We start from the raw sequence: 19,299 nt of genomic DNA, 5'->3' as shown, positions 1-19,299 counted from the left end.
ATAAAATTGTAATGACTGGCCCCTTGAAATCTGACTGCAGCTGATAGGCTTATTCATTTGCAGAGAGCTGGTTCATCTAAAAAGCAGGAGATGTGATGCTGAGATACAACCACCTGATCTGCATCTGCTCCAGTGAAGACACAAGATTGGTACAGAAACTGAAGGATATGAAGAAGGAAGAACAGGTTCTTGTTGCTGCCGACAGATGTAACAAGGTAAGCAAGCCTATTGTTCTCAGAAACTCTTACAGCCAGTGTCAGAGTGGCATGGTAGCATTTTATCTCAGGGTGACCTGTTGCAAGTTGTTGGGTCAGGATAGCTCACAGGAAAGTTTTTTTTTTTGTGGGATATGTAACAGTTCTATAAACGTTTAAAGCCATGTCTTTCCAGAAAATCCCATTTCATTGAAATTTTTAATTTCTGTGACAAAACATTACATAGAATAGCAAAGCCAATAGGCATTTTCACTCGCATATACAGGGTCTAGTCTCACGATAAGTTATATTAATCTGAAGGGATTAGGTTGAAAATCTGGTTGATTTGACGTGGAATGGCGAAGGGGCTGTGTAGAGTGAATTCTGTATTTACTTGAAAGGTAGAAGTGTGCGAACATAGGTACTTTTGAATTCTGAATGGCTATATTCTTTACCGTGAATAATGTGAGTAGGGACACTGCAAGCATAATGTTTCTGAAACATCAACTCGGTGGTTGTACTACTAATGGTTAGAAATAAAGTTGGTATATCTTCATTTTGTCTTATTTACATATGGCACCCAAGTACCATGTAATCCTTGATCCATAAAGTACCTCAGAAGAGATGTATAAGCCCACCTACAAGAACAGGTTATGCACATCACACCAGCATGAGTGTACCATGTGTGTGTGTTCTATTTCCCAAGTTGATCTTTGGTCCAACAGTGACCCATGTGCACTAGAAGAAATTGAACATGGTAATAGTCTTCATTGCCCAGGATTTGTCAGCAGACAGCTATGGCCTTATTTTTAGCATTACATGCAAGAATTCTGTGAAGGTCAAAGATAATAAGAAATCTCTTGCCATTTTTTAGATTCTAAATTGCCAGCCATGAAATATGGAACAAAGTTGTTTGTGCAGAGTACATATTTAAACTTGTAATCCACATGTTCCTGTTTTTGGGGTACTTATTGGTGGAAGTACATTATAAACCCCTATACCCATATAAAAGACCATAATCAGTACCAAGAAAAATTTAAAGCTGTGATAAGTTACATTCATTTGAATCATGGGTATTTTTTGCACAAAGTTTGAGCCAGTTAAATGAATTCTCATATTATCTTCCAGAAAAATTAGGTACATTTTGAGGAAAGAATCGGTTAGTTTGATGGAGGTTTCTTGGTAAGGTGGCACCCACTTCTCCAGAACAGAACACAAAAATTTGCAAACCATTACATCCATTGGTCAGTAGACAAAACCATTAAAAGCCTAATGATTGCAAAACATGGCATACCTTTTTCTGGTATATATATATTTCATGCAGGACATTTTTTCTTCAGTATGGCCAGAATATTACCGGTGTCTGCCATAAAATTAAATTGGTGCAACACTTGGTGTACATATCCAGTATCCTATTTCATCAGAGTCCATTAAGTGGTTTAAAATATGTATGTTGAAGGATGGACTGACTTGCATGCAGGTTCAAAAACAGCATACTTAATTTTTTGGTACATACAGCATAATCAGACACCTAAAACTATTTCAAGCCAAGGGGAAATTTGTGTGTCATTGAGAGACAGGTAGCATGAAATAACAATTTGGTGTTCAAGATTCACATGTTTTTCCAAGTAGAGCTTCCTTTATTAATTTAATGAAAGAAGACATTCATTGTTCTCAAATGTACATGTGTTCATAATAATGGTGTGTCTGTATCATGCCTGAAAATGGGTAAATAATGTGAGTATCAATACTTGCAAGGCAGATCCCACATGAAGAATTGAGTAGCCCCAAAATAATATGGTGGTTGGAATAGCACTCATTATAATGAAACCTGTGTTCTGTGCTAATTACAGAAGATACAAATCACACTTGTGCTTTTTAATATTTAGTACCTTGTGTGAGTAGAAGTATGACAAGAATGGAGCAGTTGCAATTGCATTGTGGGAGGGAGGAGGGGATGATGGTGTAAGGCCTTGGTATAAAATGTTGACTCGAATTAATGTATTGCTTCTTTACTGTAACTTGTATCGAGCACCACAGCACAAGAATGGGAACACAAAAAAGAATGTTAACTGTTCTACAGAAGTGTTCCAAGTTTCACCACCATTAAGATTATCAGGTTCATTGCCAGAGTCTTCTGATTCTGCTGTCACTACTATCTTCACTTTTCACCTCCCAAGTGTAGTATTAAAAATTTCCTACTGTTTACGCAAAGGTCCCTCAGAATTGATATACTAACATCTGTTTTTTAAGCCTTTTGAAATGGAAGTAAATTTTTTGTCAGGAAATTCAACCCTCTGAAGTCCAATGGTAATTATATTTTAGTTGCAATTTTTTTAGTGATATTCAGAATAAATTGCAATTATTACTTTAAACAGCATTACCCTGTTGATCTTTGTAGTGGAAATGGGTTGTTTTTATTGGTGTAGGAACTAAAGTTATGTAGATGAGGTCTTCTAAGGATTAATAATGTCATCCAACTTCAAGGCAAAACTCTTCTTGGCAACCCAGTTCTTGATGATTGCCCAAATGAGCTCTGAAAAAGAGTTTGGCAGAAAATATAACAATTCTTTCACCCAGTAGACTTCAGCTTCAGAAAATAGTCTTTCAAGTTATGTGCACATAAATTTACAGTGTTTGATTAACAGGGATGGTAGCATAGAGGATAGGGTGTGAGCTGGTAATGTTGGAGGTCCTGCTTTCAATCCCACTGGGTTTCCTCTCCCATCAGTAAAATATTTGAGGAAGTACCACAGATTATGTATTTAAATGTGTTATGTGTAATATGTTTATAATATTCAATATCAGCTTTGCTTGAATGCATTCAATGAGGGCTTATCTTTTCCTGGAAGTGTTTGTATTAGTATCAAGTTTATGGAATTATAATTTCCAGCAACAAATGCAGGGTTTGTTTTTCAAAGGCAAATTGTTTATCAGTCTGATAGGACATCTGAAGTGGTTAATAATATAGTTCATAGTATTCAAGTACTGGGATTCTCTCTACATTTTGGCTGATTTCATATGCATCAGCCAAAAAGATATTTTTGTATTTTGTCATTGCTGTTGATGAAGAAGGAGGAGGCTGGTATGTATTGAATATGATGCTTGTGCCTGGTGACCATTTTCCTTAATATGGGCACTCCATTGAAAACAAAAAGTTTTGCTGACAGGTTGCATCATTGATCTGTTCATTTTCAGTGTGTGAAGAGAAAAGTACTTTATTATCAGTGAATTATTATTCAAGTAAATTAAAATGCCTCACTTCTAAATCATGCAAATATATTGCACATACAACAAATTAAATGCACTATTTGTTATAGCTTCTTGAATGGGGTTTGAGTCGATCAGTTGTTTGCATATGGAATTCCTTTCATGTTTGGTTCACTTTGTCATTATGATAGGGAGCATTGTCAGTAACTACAACACTGTGTGAAGTAGATGCAGAATTATTTATTCTTTCAGTCACATTCAGTAATTTATAAAATTCATATTGCTATAATTGACCCTACTCGATGCAACTTGAATCACGTGTGATGTGAAGCGTTTCCCATCATGAGCGTTTATGATGATTATTCTTTGCCGTTTGACCTTAAAGTGTAATTTAGGAAAAGGTCAGTCACACAACATTACTCTCTGCTACTCAGAACAACTTTGACCTTGGCAGTGCATGTTGACATTGAGGGTTGGACATACAGACCTTGTCAAATATATAAGGCTTTAACTCTGCTTAATTTCTGTCTGATTTGTTCCACTGTTGCAACCGACTCCACAGTAGTTTGCGGTTCTTTCATCTGCATGGCAAATAGGCAAAATTATACTCTTCCTCCACTGCTTCCTGTTTACATTGGTGATTCATACGATTTATCATCTCCCTAGCCTTACTGTAATGGTTTTGCCCTTTTGACTGCTGAGCATTTTGTAAAGTGTTCAGTTTATACCTCAAACAAATATAAAGTAGCAAACAATAGAAAATAAAGTTGAATTAACTTGTACATAGAACATGACCATACGATGGCACAGTTTTCTCGACTGCAGTGCGTTTGTTTCTAGACACATATTTGTTGCCATTGGACTTCCACGTGGGTCTGTACTGCCATGGTCACAGTTTTTTCTTGAGTAATCAACAGTAGTGACTTCAGATCCATTGCCCACTAGACTCGTAAAACATGGTTGATCTGACATAAGGTGTTATGAAAAGTATCTATATGCCATGGGCTTGCTGTTTATGTGCATGTCTAGTATTTTTAAACTCCATTCCAGAATATTTTCATGAAGGAGTGAAGAGCTTGCTTATCCTGTAACAGCATTTACATCATATTAAAGAATGATATTTTAGTTCTAGAATTGTTACAAAGAATATTATCACCTTCCCTCCTCTCCGGAGTCAAACACTGCATATTGACACAAGAATGAACAAGTTGGTATTGACTGGACCCTTCCTAAGGCACGGAATGGTGAATATGAACAAGGTCCAAGGTCCAGGTCTGATCCAGCTCAACTAGGGTGCCCAATAGATCAGCTTTCTGTTCCCCCCCCCCCCCCCCTCCCTACATGAAGCAGAATCCAGCTTCCCAAATTCTGTAATTTTATAACTTAGACAGTGGGCAGCTTATAAAAGAACAATTTCACATACCGTTGTCAGAAACTTTAATTTGACTACAAGTGACATGTTCATAAAAGTAAACCGTAAAGTGAGACTTCATAAGTAACTGCGACGTGTAACTTGGGCTTCATACTGTGCAGTAGGAAAGTAGCACATGTAACAAATCAGATAAACAAATAATGTTCTTTGAATGATGGAAGATAAAGATAATATAAAGTATGCATGGAAGTTGGGCCATGTAGATATATGTTTATGTAACTAGCCAAGTAGAAGAAATTACTGCAATATGTTTGTTTGTCCAACAGTGAATAACATTGCCCCAATGAAGGTAAGAAACTGAAAATCTTAATATTGTAAGATGTGTCATTGTTGTACTGGTTTTTATTATGTTATACAGCACGTAAATAATGGAGAATTCCAGCATATTTAATAATTACCACTCAGTATATGAGACTGAGTAATGTATGTAACATATGAAGCAGTCTGTGTCATGTATGATATATGCTCTGAAGATCGTGTAATCACTGAAATGTATAGCCACCAGTAAATAAGCCATGTTGATTGTAACTTTCTAACCGAGAATATAGCATCACACTTGGAAGGAAAGCAAAATGTTTAATGTGTTATGTTAGGAAGAGTTGAAATTGACTTCAGGCATTTATCATAGAATTAAGTGTATCTATTGTTGCATTCTAATGAACTCTGTGGAGCACAGTCCTCAAAATTAATATGTAGTACACTTTCAATAAATTGCTTACCTTTTATGGAATGTGAAGGTTCATTACTGTGCTTGCAAAAGCCAGCCAGTGGTTCCTGTCCTGGGCCAGATCAGTTCAAACCCTCCAACCCTAGTTGAGTGAGATCCATTTTAATATTAGCCTACCTTCCTGTTGTTGAATCTGTTCCTGGTTATAGAATGCTGTTATACAAGTAAAATCATAAGTTATTGCCTTGAGGCACTGGACAGATTTGTCATTCTATGAATATATATATATTCACCACAGACACACTGCCTAGAGTCCATTTCAACACATAAAAAGTGTCCTTTGTCCTAGAAGTTTCTCCCACCAGAAGTCCTGTGTACTGTTAGAGCTAGTAGATCCTATATATGAAACATGGCATTCATTCCTACTTCAGACCTACCATAGTAATACCAAAATACACCCTCTGCATGCACACTGGCAAAATTACATTGTTGCTTCAAAAGCATGAACGCCATGACAGTTTTCAGTCCAGTAGTAATAATACTGTAAGTAAATTCTAAAATGTTTGTTTTGTAGAGTGTTTCTTTTAGACATTTTCCTACAGGTCTGTATTTGTAAAGCCAAACGTCACAACTGCAACATTACGAGGAAAAGGGGCATATGGCGGAAAAATCTTGCAAAGTTACATGGTGTCGGAACACAGTACTAAGATAAAATGTACTGGAAGATGTTATTGAACAAATATGCATTTAAAATTACCTGAAATTCTAATATTCAGTTGAGTAATATTGTACTTACACTACTGACGGAACACTAATTTCAGCACAAAAATCCCCCAATCTTATTGGATAGATTTTCATTTCCCGTTCAAATACTGGTGAAATTACGTTCTTTCATCAGTAGTAAATGTGCCATGTTATTACTCAATTCAGTAATAGAATTGTAGGCAATTCCAAAATGGATATTTGCCCAATAAAATTTTCCATTTACATATATGCACGTACGAGTCTTCACACTTTGTAATTTGCAAGTTTTGCGTCATATATGCGCCTTTTGCTCGTAATATCACGTATGACGTTGACATTACAAATGGCGATCTAACAAAATGTCGTAAAAATTCACTGACGAAACAAATTACTTGCAGTAATATTACTATTGGTCTGAATACTGTCATGGCGCTGATACTTTTGATGCATCTGTGTGCGCAGCAGTGTGTGTATTCGGTATTACTATGGCGGGTCAACAACAACATAAGCATGATGTGAAGTAAACGAAAGCTACTTCACCTGTACAAGTTCCGAAACTCTTAGTAGTGCAAGAGGCTTGGGGGTATGAGGCAAGCCTAGGACCCCAGGAATACAGAGGGCCACCAGGAACAACTTCACAATTCATCAGGAAGTTCCAAATTTATTATCAGTAAGAAAGCCTCGTGGTCTAGGGGGCTAAGACACTAGACCAGTAATGCGGAGATCGCAAGTTCGAGTCCGCCGGGCGGCAGAAGATTTTTGTCAACAGCTGAAAGAGCCACCTGGTAACGAATTTTTGTAGCTGCACTAGTAAAAATGAAGAGGCTGGGGGTTATGAGGGAAGACTAGGACCCCAGTTATATATTATGGCACCAGGAACAACTTCACAATTAATCAGGAAGTTCCAAAATCATTATTAGTAAGAAAGCCCCGTGGTCTAGGGGGCAAAGGCACTAGACCAGTAATGCGGAGATCGCAAGTTCGATCCCACCGGGCGGCAGAAGAATTTTTTGTCAGCAGAGCCATCTGGTAACGAATTTTTGTAGCTGCACTAGTAAAAAATTTTTTATTAGTGTGGCAGCAATTTTTAGTTCCAAATTTTGCCACCGAAAATTTTTCTCAGCGCTGTAATAATTTTTAGTTCCGAATTCCTCCGATAGATGGCACAACAATGCACTCTGAAGACTTTTAGTACCATTTGTCGATAACAGATGGCGTATGAATGCACTTAAAACACGCAAAAAATTTTATTAGCGTGGCAGGAATTTTACTTTGTACGCTAAATTTCTCATATTTCGTAGTTCCAACTCCTCCACTAGATGGCACAGGCATGCACTCAAGGAAATTATAGTACCATTAATCGCCAAAAGATGGCGTATGCATGCACTGAAAATAGTGGAAAAAAATTACTAGCGTGGCAGGAATTTTACTTTGTACGCTAAATTTCTCATATTTCATAGTTCCAACTCTTCCAATAGATGGCATGAGCATGCACTCAATGAAATTATAGTAGCATTTACCTGTAACAGATGGCGTATGCATGCACTTTGAAGAGGCAAAACATTTCATTAGCCTGGCAGGAATTTCGATTTGTACGCTAAATTTCTCATATTTCATAGTTCCAACTATTCCAATAGATGGCATGAGCATGCACTCAAGGAAATTATAGTACCGATTGCCAATAAGAGATGGCGCATGCATGCACTGAAGCAGACAAAGATTATTATTATAAGGTAGGTCTGGAATTTTATAAGGTATTGCATAATCGGGAATTCTCTTGCCAATACGTGGCACGCTAACACAGCTAAAACTTTATTGAAGTAGAAACAGCACATTAATGTATGCATTAAAATATTGTTGTCCAGCCGTTAATTTTTAAAGTGATTTGAATAAAATTAATAGTTGGACATGCTTTTTCAATTCATAAGACACTTCATACTATTAAAATGCATACCTTCAGAAACACTGCTTAATAAAAACAATCAGCACACTAGAAAGGAATTCCAAGACACAGAAATACAATACACATGTAAGATAAAGGAGAAAAGTGAAATGCAGACAATTCTATACCTTGACATGAATGACAGACTTAATGTGTTTGTTGTAAACCACATACACAATTCAATGTCGTGTTATTACACCACACTTAACCTCAAAATAAGAAATACATGTCTCCCTATTGTATCTTATTAATAACATTGCCTCTGCTATGGCAACCATTAATGAGAGTGAATTTCCATTAAAAGGCCAATACAAAATAGTCAAAAATTAACAAGATAATATGCTGAGAACCTGTACCCATAGCATCTCATATTCTTTGTACCAGACATTTTTCCAAACAACACACAGTACCCCAAACCACATGTTCCAATACTCTTCCCCCCCCTTCCCTTAGTTATGAATGGAGAATGGTAATAAATTAGCAGCATTGTATGAATGACTTGATACATGACAAGCATTACACAGGAGAAATTCAGTTTAAAAAATACTATATTGGTCAAAAGCTAGAAATAATATAAAGGCAGAAACATTGAGAAAGAAACAGCAGCAAAGACTGATGCAATTACAGAACAGGCAGGTCATCATCTTTTTGCTACTGTCAATCTGCACGGCTAAATGCAAAGAAAATGTCAGTAAACGTCTACCACACTACAGCCATCTTATCTCCACTCCACTGGATGGACTGAGGAACTACATGATACATCCATCAAGAAACCTCGTTTCTGGGCTCAGATATGAACTGAGGCCTCCTGAATAAGAAACAGGTATATGCATTTATGCTTGTGGCTCTTATAATTATGCTGAATACCTAAAAATGTAAAATGACATACTACACACTGCAACTGAAAGAGTACAGACTACACACAGTTTTCCATACAAGGTATTCTACAGTTTTAATAATTTTAGTGTATACAGGGGCCTGCAGGTCTTTATAAACAAATATGTAATCATTAAACCATGACACAAAATTCAATAACATATGTTCTATACTCAGAATTTTAAATGGCAATAAAATTGTAAATGAGCAAAAGCACCATAAAAGCAAATATGAAGTTTTGCCATCATAGTAGGCAATATTAAAAGCTGAGGCATTTTACTTTTTAAATTTCTCTGCTTTCTTGGGGGGGGGGGGGAGGGGGGGCACTACAAAGCATTTTCAAGTGTGAAATGCAAGAACAAGATTAACACGATTCTAATTACTGTAGTCAGTTATGAAAAGATGATTCACTCAGAGGCAAGAAACTAGACCCACATCTTTCAAATAACTGACAATATCACAAATTGGAACATCCGCCCTACGTAATAATAATCAGGAGGGTTGTAGCTGTAATCCTAGCAACTCAGGACATCCAAACTTGACCACATTATAAACTGGAACATGGCTCTATACTAAAACCTCTACTACACATGACTAAAGGACCAAATTTCAAACTCCACGATTAGCTGTCCGCACTTTCCAGGGAAAGATGTGCACAAAGAGGCTACCATGACACTGCCCCTCCATTTATGCAATATGAGAAGTGCATGTGTTATCATCTAAAGAACTATGCCTAGAGAACATAAACACTGACCTTTACCACTTCATATCCTTTGTACATATTGTACTTTGATCCAAACAAAATGATCACTCATTACATTCACTATTCTTGGAGTACACGGCAGCTCATGGGCCAAGACTCTCCTGCTTTCATGTTTTATTTCTACTCTGCATGTACAAATACTGGTATATGAAAGTTGCACCTAGTATCAACATATTACCATCAAAAGCATATCAGATTATGGAAGATTTTCTTTGAAAAAGGAACCTTGCTGTCCAAATAAACCAGCTCAGTAAAATCATTAACAAGTTCTCTGACCTCCGTGGTGCAATCATCCTTTGGCTGCTAATAGTATGCTCAGCTAACCACTGAAATAGAACCTGAATGTTTTCAAAAGCCCATCATGGGCCCCAGTCCAAAGCCAGATGAATCCAATCCACACCACCCAACCCTATTTCAACATTTTCTCGAATTTACTCCTATGTCCTCCAAGTGGTCACTTCCCTTCTGGCTTTCCAACCAAAATTTTGTATGCACATCTTATCTCCCACATGCATGCTACTTGCCCATCGCAGCCTCCTTGATGTAACCATCATATTTAGTGAAAAGAGCAGAGCTCATTGTGCTATTTTCTATTCATTTCATCCCTCTTAGATCCTATTCTCCTAAGCATAATACCCTCAATGTGTTCTTCCCATAATGCAAGAGGCAAGTTTTGTACACATAAGTTAAATTATAATCTTCTATATTTTAAACTTTACATTTCATTTAGCAGGCAAGAATACAAAAGAATCTGAACAGTATCACTGGGTAAAAACAGCTCCAAATTTTGTACAACTGCTCACTGCTATGTACTGACAGTAGTAATTCAATACATTTCAAATGGATTATTAAACACACATCACTGTGACTATACAAGAGGCCATGTAGGTCACATCATGGTGTAACCCACTTGCACATCAGCCATCTTTCAACTCAAAGTACAAAGATGTCTTATCCCTATTCTCCTGTGCCTAACATATCAAAAATCTTTCATCTGGTGAACCTCTTCCATGACACAAGAAATCTTCACTGTGCTGTATCAAACATTGTTCTACACAGTGGACATCTTCACCATTTAACATAGCACTTGTTTATTTCATAGTTTCAATACAATTTTTTGTCTAAATAGAACATGCCAGGAATGGGCTGCACAACTTTTTTTATCATTCTGTATCATGGCAAGAACACAACACTTATGATTGCTTGATTCACAACCCCATGAAGATCAGGTATAGTTTTGTAAACTACATACATTTTAGCAATATAATCCACTCTTAAGCATGCATTACTTTATATCCCACTGCGAAACTGATTTCTTAATTTTCATAGTTTCAACATCTCTGATAGATTAAGTTAGACGGCTAAAAATCTGGCAAAGTTCAAATATCTGGTAACAAATCGAAACTGTATTCAATGAGATATCAAGATCTAATTAAATTCTGGGAATACATACTAGCATGCGGACGAGATTCATCTGGATCAGAATAAGAACCAGTGGCAGTCTCATTTGAACACAACATACCCTCAGGTTCCATAAAAGTTAGGGAATTCCACTAATTGTGTGTGCCAGTAGCAAAAGGGCAGCATCATTAATTACGCTTTGCACAAAAAATCAATTAGTCATATCCTCAATTAGTGAGGCTGTTCTGTAAGTAAATTATGCAACTACCTACATGAGTTAACATACTTTTAGAACTACATGATTTTATGCCAAGATGTATTTATCTTTTTAAACTGAAGGATGACCTCTAGAATTTGGAACTTCAGCTACTGCTTTCAACACACTACATAACAAGAGATATTCCTATCCTCTTAAACTTTTGCAATAACCAATTCCTTCAAAGTCTGAATGTTTGCACCACAAATAGTTTCCTTAAGTCAAAACTTGGCTGAGTTTGATTTGAAGCAAGGGCAAAAAAATTCTCTTCCCCACCATGCCCTCAGAATGGGTCTGGGATCTCTCTGAGAGCTATTTGCCACACTCATCCCATTAAGCAAAGAGGCCAACAATTGAGAGTTACCACAACTCCTCCACACACCTTTCAGGCATGAAGCTTAAGCACAGCCACAACTTTACCTCTTAACCAAAACTCTGTTCTGTAACTGCATCAGTAAAGGCAAGACCACATACTAAAATCTTATCTTACGTTTTACCTTGATCTAGTCTTCTTCCTCCAAGTGTGCTAGACTGATTCATTCTCTCTTCTTCTCTTCTGTCATTATTTACAATGTTGCAGCAAATTCAGTTCCAGTCATACATCAATGCAAAGATGGCTCATGTGTATTACACAGGTCATTCGAAAAGTCACTGTGCAGTTAACCATAATCTGCCAGGATTGCACCATCACATTGCCAGTACCAGTGTTGAAAAGTTGTAAATTACTATATGACCACAAGTGCACAGTGACTTTTGAATGTGCTGTACAACGAACCTCCTTATTTACACATTGATGTTTGTTCACAATTTATATGAAGGACAAAGTCCAACAAAATTTTACACATTGTCACAAACCTTCAGACTTTATTGTGATTCCAGGATTCCAGGCAAGCACTAAACATTTCAGACCACAACAGGTAGCAAGAATGCAGTTTAACCATCACAATAATGATTACGATTAAGAGTTGTATATACTTATTGCTTACTCTCTAGTTCATGGTCGACCTTTGATGACTTTCCTCCATCCACTCTTTATTTAATGTTTAACAAAATAACAGAAGACCATTGATACATATATTTATTCTTCAAGTCTATACACAAACCATTTTAATATTGATGTTTAAAATTAAAATTGATATAAATAATTCGCGCTATTCATCGTTTTCTCGATGTTTAATGCTTGATGAATTTATATAACGATATCCAAACTCTTTTACATATAAATAATATTAATAATGTTAATTATATTGTTGATAATTTTACAGAAATAATGAACAAAATAATATAAACACGCCACATAATATGCAAAGAATCAGAAGATAAAAGGAACATCCACAGCTACAACCTACAATCTACAATTACCGAAAAGCGTGCATTAAAAAATTATTGAATAGTTTTAAAAAATAAACCTGAAGATGATGCTGAGACATCGAAACATGTTGTAATATATAGCGCAAATTGTGACATTGAGAAAACGATGAATAGCGCAAATTATTTATATCAATTTTAATTTTAAACGTCAATATTAAAATGGTTTGTGTATAGACTTGAAGAATAAATATATGTATCAATTGAAAACACAAACATGATGCATCTAAACTATAAACAGAAGACCAGTAATCAATATTTCTTATAACTCACATGTTTGTTTCAGTGCAATTATTTTATCTTTGTACTTAAAATTATTCATTGTCAGAACTTTTTCCATCGTCTGGACCAGTGACAGAGACTAGCTCTATCAAAGGGACCCAACAGAGCAGGTACCTCTCACCTGAAGACAAGAGACAGAACCAGCCTCCGAAACGTCGTGTTTTTAAAGAACAGGCGATGGAAAAAATCCTGGCAATGAACAATTTTAAGTGTAAACTACCATCGTCAAAACCCTTTAGAACTGAATTTATCTTTGTAGTTTGTATCTCAAGTGTAATGTTAATGAATGTAAAGTCGGGTAGTGAATTACTTTATGTAAACAAACTAATTCAATGATTACAAACGTTTACGGTTTTCACTGAACACTTTATCAACCCTGTCAAATATGCCACAAGAACAAGCTTTTTCCTTTGAATATGCATGTTTTAATTTCCTAAATCCTGAGATACAAGTTAAAGATATTATCCAAAATTACCAAGTAATATCTAAGGATGTCTCAGGGGTATACAATACATAAGACATATGTCACATGATATCCACTGAAAATACCCCTAAAGAATGAAAACACATATTCAGCAGCACAATGAAAAAGAGAACTGTGGTAAGGGCTGACAGATAATTATTTTGCATTCAATGTCCCTGACATTTGGATACACTTATTTTCAAAATCTGTTAGCATAAACTGTAAATTGAAAATTACTAAAAATCAACTATAAAGTAATGATGTATGCAGTACTGACTGGACTAACAGAGATACACAATTTTCCAATGGTGGCCAAAGACAACACAAACAACATTCCATGTGATGGCAATAAGAAAGACAGTTGCCTGAAACACCTTTGGCATCAATTTATACCAACTTAATGTTATAACCTCACAAAAAATTTTATGGAACCAGTATTAACTATATATCGATCACCTATAATCTGAATTCTGCAGTCCTAAGATACAAGGTCTCTGATACCACATACACTGAAATTTGATACTTTGACATTTTTCAGTCATTTCACAGTGAAATGTATTTGTAACACTGCAAATGTTATGTTATTAGTTAACAAATGTCACTTAGATGACCAAATGAAAGTGGAAACATCATCAACTCCTATCATTTCATGGACTATTGTCCTGTAACTGGCATACAACTTGATACGTCACCAATGTCACAATTCCAGGAAACAGATTAAAATATATTAAATTAATTTTACCTACAGTTTTGGATGTGTGTAAAACCCAGTCTCTCATGTCAAGTGAAGAACATGGAATGAGTTTGAGAATAGCATGCTTAGAATATTTGGACACAGGAGTGACTAAGTGAGAGGAAGCTGGAGAAAACTGCATAATGAGAAGCTCCATTAATTTGTAAACTTCACCATATACTAAGATGATCAAATCAAGGCCAAGAAATGTAGAGAACATTTTGGTTGGAAAGCCAAGGGAAAAGATCACTCAGAAGGTGTTAGGATAACTTAACACCCTGTGGCAAGCTGTTGTGAATGCTGTAATAAACCTCCAGGTTCCACAGAGGTGGAAAATCAGAAGATCAGTGTGTGAAATTACTGCTACACAAATGCCATTTCTTTGATACACTATTAATTTAGAGCAGCATGTCACTGATATTCTTCAGTCCTTTTCTAAGTGCATTCTAGAAGGGGAAAAGTTATTTTACAAAAGATGGTGCTACAGCACACAATGAGAATTATTCAATTAATTTTTTAAACAAAGTACGTTATTTCAGATTCATAAGCTGCATATTGAGGCCTGAAAGTTCTCCAGAAATTTGCAGTGGTTTTTATCCATGGGGAAATCTAAAAGACAATGTGTATTCAAGCAATCCCCACACACTGGATGAACTTAAGCAAAACATTTATGAAACAATTACTTCCTCCAAAGTCAATGAATTCAAATTAGTTTCAAACAACCTTTCCAAGAAACTTGACATTTCTTCAAGAGCAGGGAGGCATTTTGAGCATCTACTGCTTTGGTGAGTATTTTAGACAATTTATTTATATTCAAAAATGCATGTAGGTAAAAATGTGCAGCACATTAACAACACAGGGCTCCTTTTTCTCAACACATGATGGGTGAGCTGCCAGTGCACAGGCCAAAATAAAAGGGTTGGGTTATTCGGTCAGAGGAATTCCACACAGAGGAACATTGCTGTGAAACAACGCAAATCAGAAAGTTTGATTACCTAACCACAGGATCAGACACACCACTTTCATTTTTTTCCTCTTGCCGCAGTCAAAAGCTAACATGCACACTCACAACAAAGGAGCAGGCTCATGAAGATAGTGAATATTTTAACTTTACAGCCATACAAAATATGTTTAGTTGCTGAGCATGAAGATTATAATAATAATACAATACATATTATAAAGTACAATTCGTACTATTATATAAATTTCACATAATACAAAACAAAGTATTCACCTAGAGAAATGATAAGCTACAAATAGATCTACCCATTACACACAAGAAAAATTTATCACTTATTTGTAAACAACATAAATTCATTGAAAGAGTAAAAGGAGTGTGTAATTAAGTATCTTTTTAATGCTACCTTAAATTGCTCCTTCTTATTTACAAGACTTGTGAGATTTGATGGTAGACTATTGAAAATTTTGATTCTTGCATAATATGCACTCTTCTGAAAGCATGAGAGGTTGGCAATTGGTCTATGAAGCTGATTTTTATTCCTTGTGTTGACACTGTGTACAGCAGAATTAGTTTGAAAGAGTTCTTGGTTATTTACAATAAAGTTCATTAACGAGAATATGTATTCACAAGGTAGAGCTGAGATCTCTAATCTCTTAAATAGACTTCTACATGAATTCCTAGGTTTTACACCAGCCAATAATCTAACAATTTTCTTTTGTAAAGTGAATATCTTTTTGATGTTTGATGAATTTCCCCAAAAAATTATTCCATATTTCATTAAAGAGTGAAAATAGGCAAAATATACAGATCTGAGCGTGTCAGTGGCTGACATGCAACAGAGATCTAACATCATAACATGCGCCACTTAACTTAAGCATCAGTTTATCAATATGATTAGTTCAATTTAGGTGATTATCAATTTGCAAACCCAAGAATTTTGTGTTTATTGACTCTTGTATATACTTCCCATTATAACCAATACTTAAAGCACATTGTGGAGAGTTATTTGTTATAAATTTTATTATATTCGTTTTATCTAGATTTAGGGCCAGTTTGTTAGCAGTAAACCATTTATTCATATGAGACAGAACTATGTTTGATGTTGAACGAAATCATCAACATTTTTATTATAAATTATGACACTTGTGTCATCAGCAAATATTATGGGTTCTGTTGAAGTATTTATTGTTTTTGTTGTTGGAGAAAGGTCATTTATGTATATTATAAAAAGCAAGGGCCCTAAAATTGACCCTTGGGGAACTCCATGTCTTATTGTTCCCCAGTTTGAGAAAAAATTTCGTTTGTTTTTAGGTGCTTTTACTTCGACCTTTTGTTTTCTATCTGTTAAATAGGATCTGAACCATTGCGCTGCTATTCCTTGAATGTCATAAAAATGCAATTTATCCAACAAAATTTCATGATTTACACAGTCAAAAGCTTTTGCTAAATCACAGAAAATTCCTCTAACATGCATTTTTTGGTTAATAGATTTAAGCACATTGTCTGTTAGCTTGAAGGCCACATCTTCAGTGGATACACCTTTCCTGAAGCCAAATTGTTCCGGGACTAATATGTTGTTAGCATGCATATGATGACTTAATCTATTGTACATAATCTTCTCAAGCACTTTAGAAAAAGTAGTTAAAAGTGAAATTGGCCTGTAATTTGTCATACTGGTTTTGTCCCCTTTCTTGTACAGCGGTCGTACTACTGATATTTTAAGGCGGTCCGGGAAAATGCCTGTGTATAATGAGTGATTACAAATGTGGGTTAATGGACTAATTAAACCTGAACAAGCTTTCAAAATTTTACTTGTTATTTCATCATAACCTGATGAGTTTTTTGACTTGAGGGACTGTATTACACTTTTCACCTCAGTTTCAGTGGTTGGAATGATATTAAGGCCAGATTCATCATCAGAATCACCATTTTCTCTTGTTACTTTGAGATCCAATTTACCATTATTCCCGCCAGCTATGCTTAGTATTCCAAGCAAAACTTTCTACACATCTCTTGCCTAATGTCCCTACAAGTATAAGAAATGCAAAAAAAAAAGGGGTATATCTGCCTGAGACATCCGTCTTTGACATTCATAACAGTATGTTTGACTCCAAAAGAGTAACACTTGCAAACAGGAGCAGCTAAGAATGCCATGTCTGAGAGGTCAATTCCTGTAGTTGAATCAAACACGGTATGACAGAACAGAGGAAACTATATGTATCAAAAGTTACTCAAACAATACAATAAATCTCTTTCTGCTAACACAGGAAGACCTCTAATGGGTTTCCAATGCACAATGGTCTAAAACAAGTGCTTTAAATTCTGTTCCACAATATGCCTTGAAGAGCCAGGAGAAATAATGGCTAGAACTGAACAGTAAAAATCAGTTGAAATTATTCACTGTCTGGACTTTTCCACCCATCATCCTTGTTTAAGAAAGAATAAACCATGACGTTTTGGAAAATGCCTCTGTCTCCACCTTCAATCGAGAAGTACCTACTCAGTTGGGTCTGCTAGATAGAGCTAGTCTCCATTGACAGACATGTCATCCAACTGCATCAATAGTGTAGTTTAGTAGGTACTGATAGTTTCCTCCGCAGCATCAGCCCTAAGATACCCTGTGGGTTATTATCTCTCACAGAGGGTGCTAGTAGCAGGTTTTTTTCTTTTTGAATACAGGATGCTTGCAGTAGGTTCCTATCTTCCTGTACAGAGAATGCTAGTGGTAGGTTATTCATTGTTTTATGATGTTTGTTTTAATTACCTAAGACAACTTAGAAGCTGGGGATGAACCCCCCTTTTTTGCTTTCATTTTATGTCAATTATTGTGTTTTTGCTGATGTTTGTATTTTTAGTTTTAAGAGTGGTCCTATAATTTTTATTTTCCCACATTTTTGCTATCATTTGCTGACACAGTTGGATGACATGTGTTGTCCAGTGATGAAGACTGGCCGTATCCAACGGACCCAAACGAGTAGGCACCTCTTGCTTGAAGATGGAAAATAAATCAGGAATTTGTGCACGCTGATTACTTGTTACACAAACATATAAATGCTCTGAAGAATTGAATTTCATTTGGTATGTCACTCGTAACTTTTTGGATCAACTTGAATTTTTTTTTACCTGGACCTGAATGTGGAGTTAGCTGGCTCAGGTAGTAGATTTTCATCTCTCAAGACCACTCTTAAATGTCATGGCCCTAACAAGACAATTCCTAAGGTGTAGCTGAAGAACCACTTCCAACAAAATGGTGAACCGACTGCCTCTCAAATACCATGCCTAGTTCAGCACTGCTGCAGATCCTGCAAATCATTGCAGTCCTGACTTAAAATACATGAAAGTATTTACATCATACGTAAAGGACAGGTATGTTTGTATGTAGACCAATAACTGTAATCCCAAATTGTAAAATGAAATGCATTAAATAAATTTTTATTTTACTTCTGAATTTCATATTTATGGACAAACTTTTTACCAGCAAGAAACTATAAATTTTGCAAAGATAAATTATGCGTATACTTATGTTGGTTTAATTATTATAAATATGGACAGCATGAACATCCAAGATAATGATTAACTTATCAGAAAATCTAGCACCACAGCAAAGTTCAATACATTTCAGATGTATCAGGTGAACCTTGCAATTTTCAAGTAACAATGGCGTAAATTTAAATAGTTCAACAAGTTTATTCAATGACAAATCACACATTCCGACACATGGCATCTCAACTAGTCTTGATATAAAACAATTTCCGACATCAAAAGCACCTACCAATAACATATGTTGATGAAAATAAATTCTTGACGAATTAATGCGTTCAGACTGTATAATAAGGAAAACACCAATAAATAAATTCCAAAACATCTTGACCCTACGAACAACCATTTTGAAAGAGAACAGTAAGGCAGACGGAAAAGTGAAAGGTTGAATTCTGTGCGTCTGCGCAGTGTTGCTAAATGCTATTACGATTCTAGAATGTTCTGGCATGGATAACCACTCACAGATA

At 35.8% G+C, this 19,299-nt stretch overlaps 1 protein-coding gene and 1 long non-coding RNA gene across 6 annotated transcripts in view; one reads left to right on the top strand and one right to left on the bottom strand.

The window, feature by feature from the left end:
* PIG-G (phosphatidylinositol glycan anchor biosynthesis class G) overlaps window positions 1-5,561 on the top strand; it is a 21,934-nt gene extending 16,373 nt beyond the window's left edge. The window contains exons 14-15 of one of the 3 annotated variants that reach the window (XM_087358049.1): window positions 64-215; window positions 5,103-5,561. The gene's annotated coding sequence lies outside the window, so the exon portion shown is untranslated. Of the gene's footprint in view, window positions 1-63 lie in introns of all 3 variants that reach the window. The other 2 variants (XM_087358048.1, XM_022076369.2) reach the window with 2 other exon arrangements.
* LOC110827378 (uncharacterized) lies at window positions 1,814-19,299 on the bottom strand. 3 transcript variants are annotated; one of them, XR_015537620.1, is made up of 4 exons: window positions 19,065-19,299; window positions 11,983-18,594; window positions 5,556-5,645; window positions 1,814-2,730 (listed from the first exon to the last, which is right to left on the bottom strand). It is a non-coding gene; the product is annotated as an uncharacterized LOC110827378 (long non-coding RNA). The 3 variants fall into 3 exon arrangements; XR_015537618.1 differs by lacking the exon at window positions 1,814-2,730 and adding an exon at window positions 3,625-4,489; XR_015537619.1 differs by lacking the exons at window positions 1,814-2,730; window positions 5,556-5,645 and adding an exon at window positions 3,625-4,489.

Source organism: Zootermopsis nevadensis, unplaced genomic scaffold, assembly GCF_977971745.1.
Source record: "Zootermopsis nevadensis isolate Lab colony 2312 unplaced genomic scaffold, Znev_1.0 Znev_ptg000029l, whole genome shotgun sequence".
Lineage (NCBI taxonomy): Eukaryota > Metazoa > Arthropoda > Insecta > Blattodea > Termopsidae > Zootermopsis > Zootermopsis nevadensis.
Note: the sequence above shows the minus strand (reverse complement) of the source record. Positions and strands in the feature narration are given on the sequence as shown.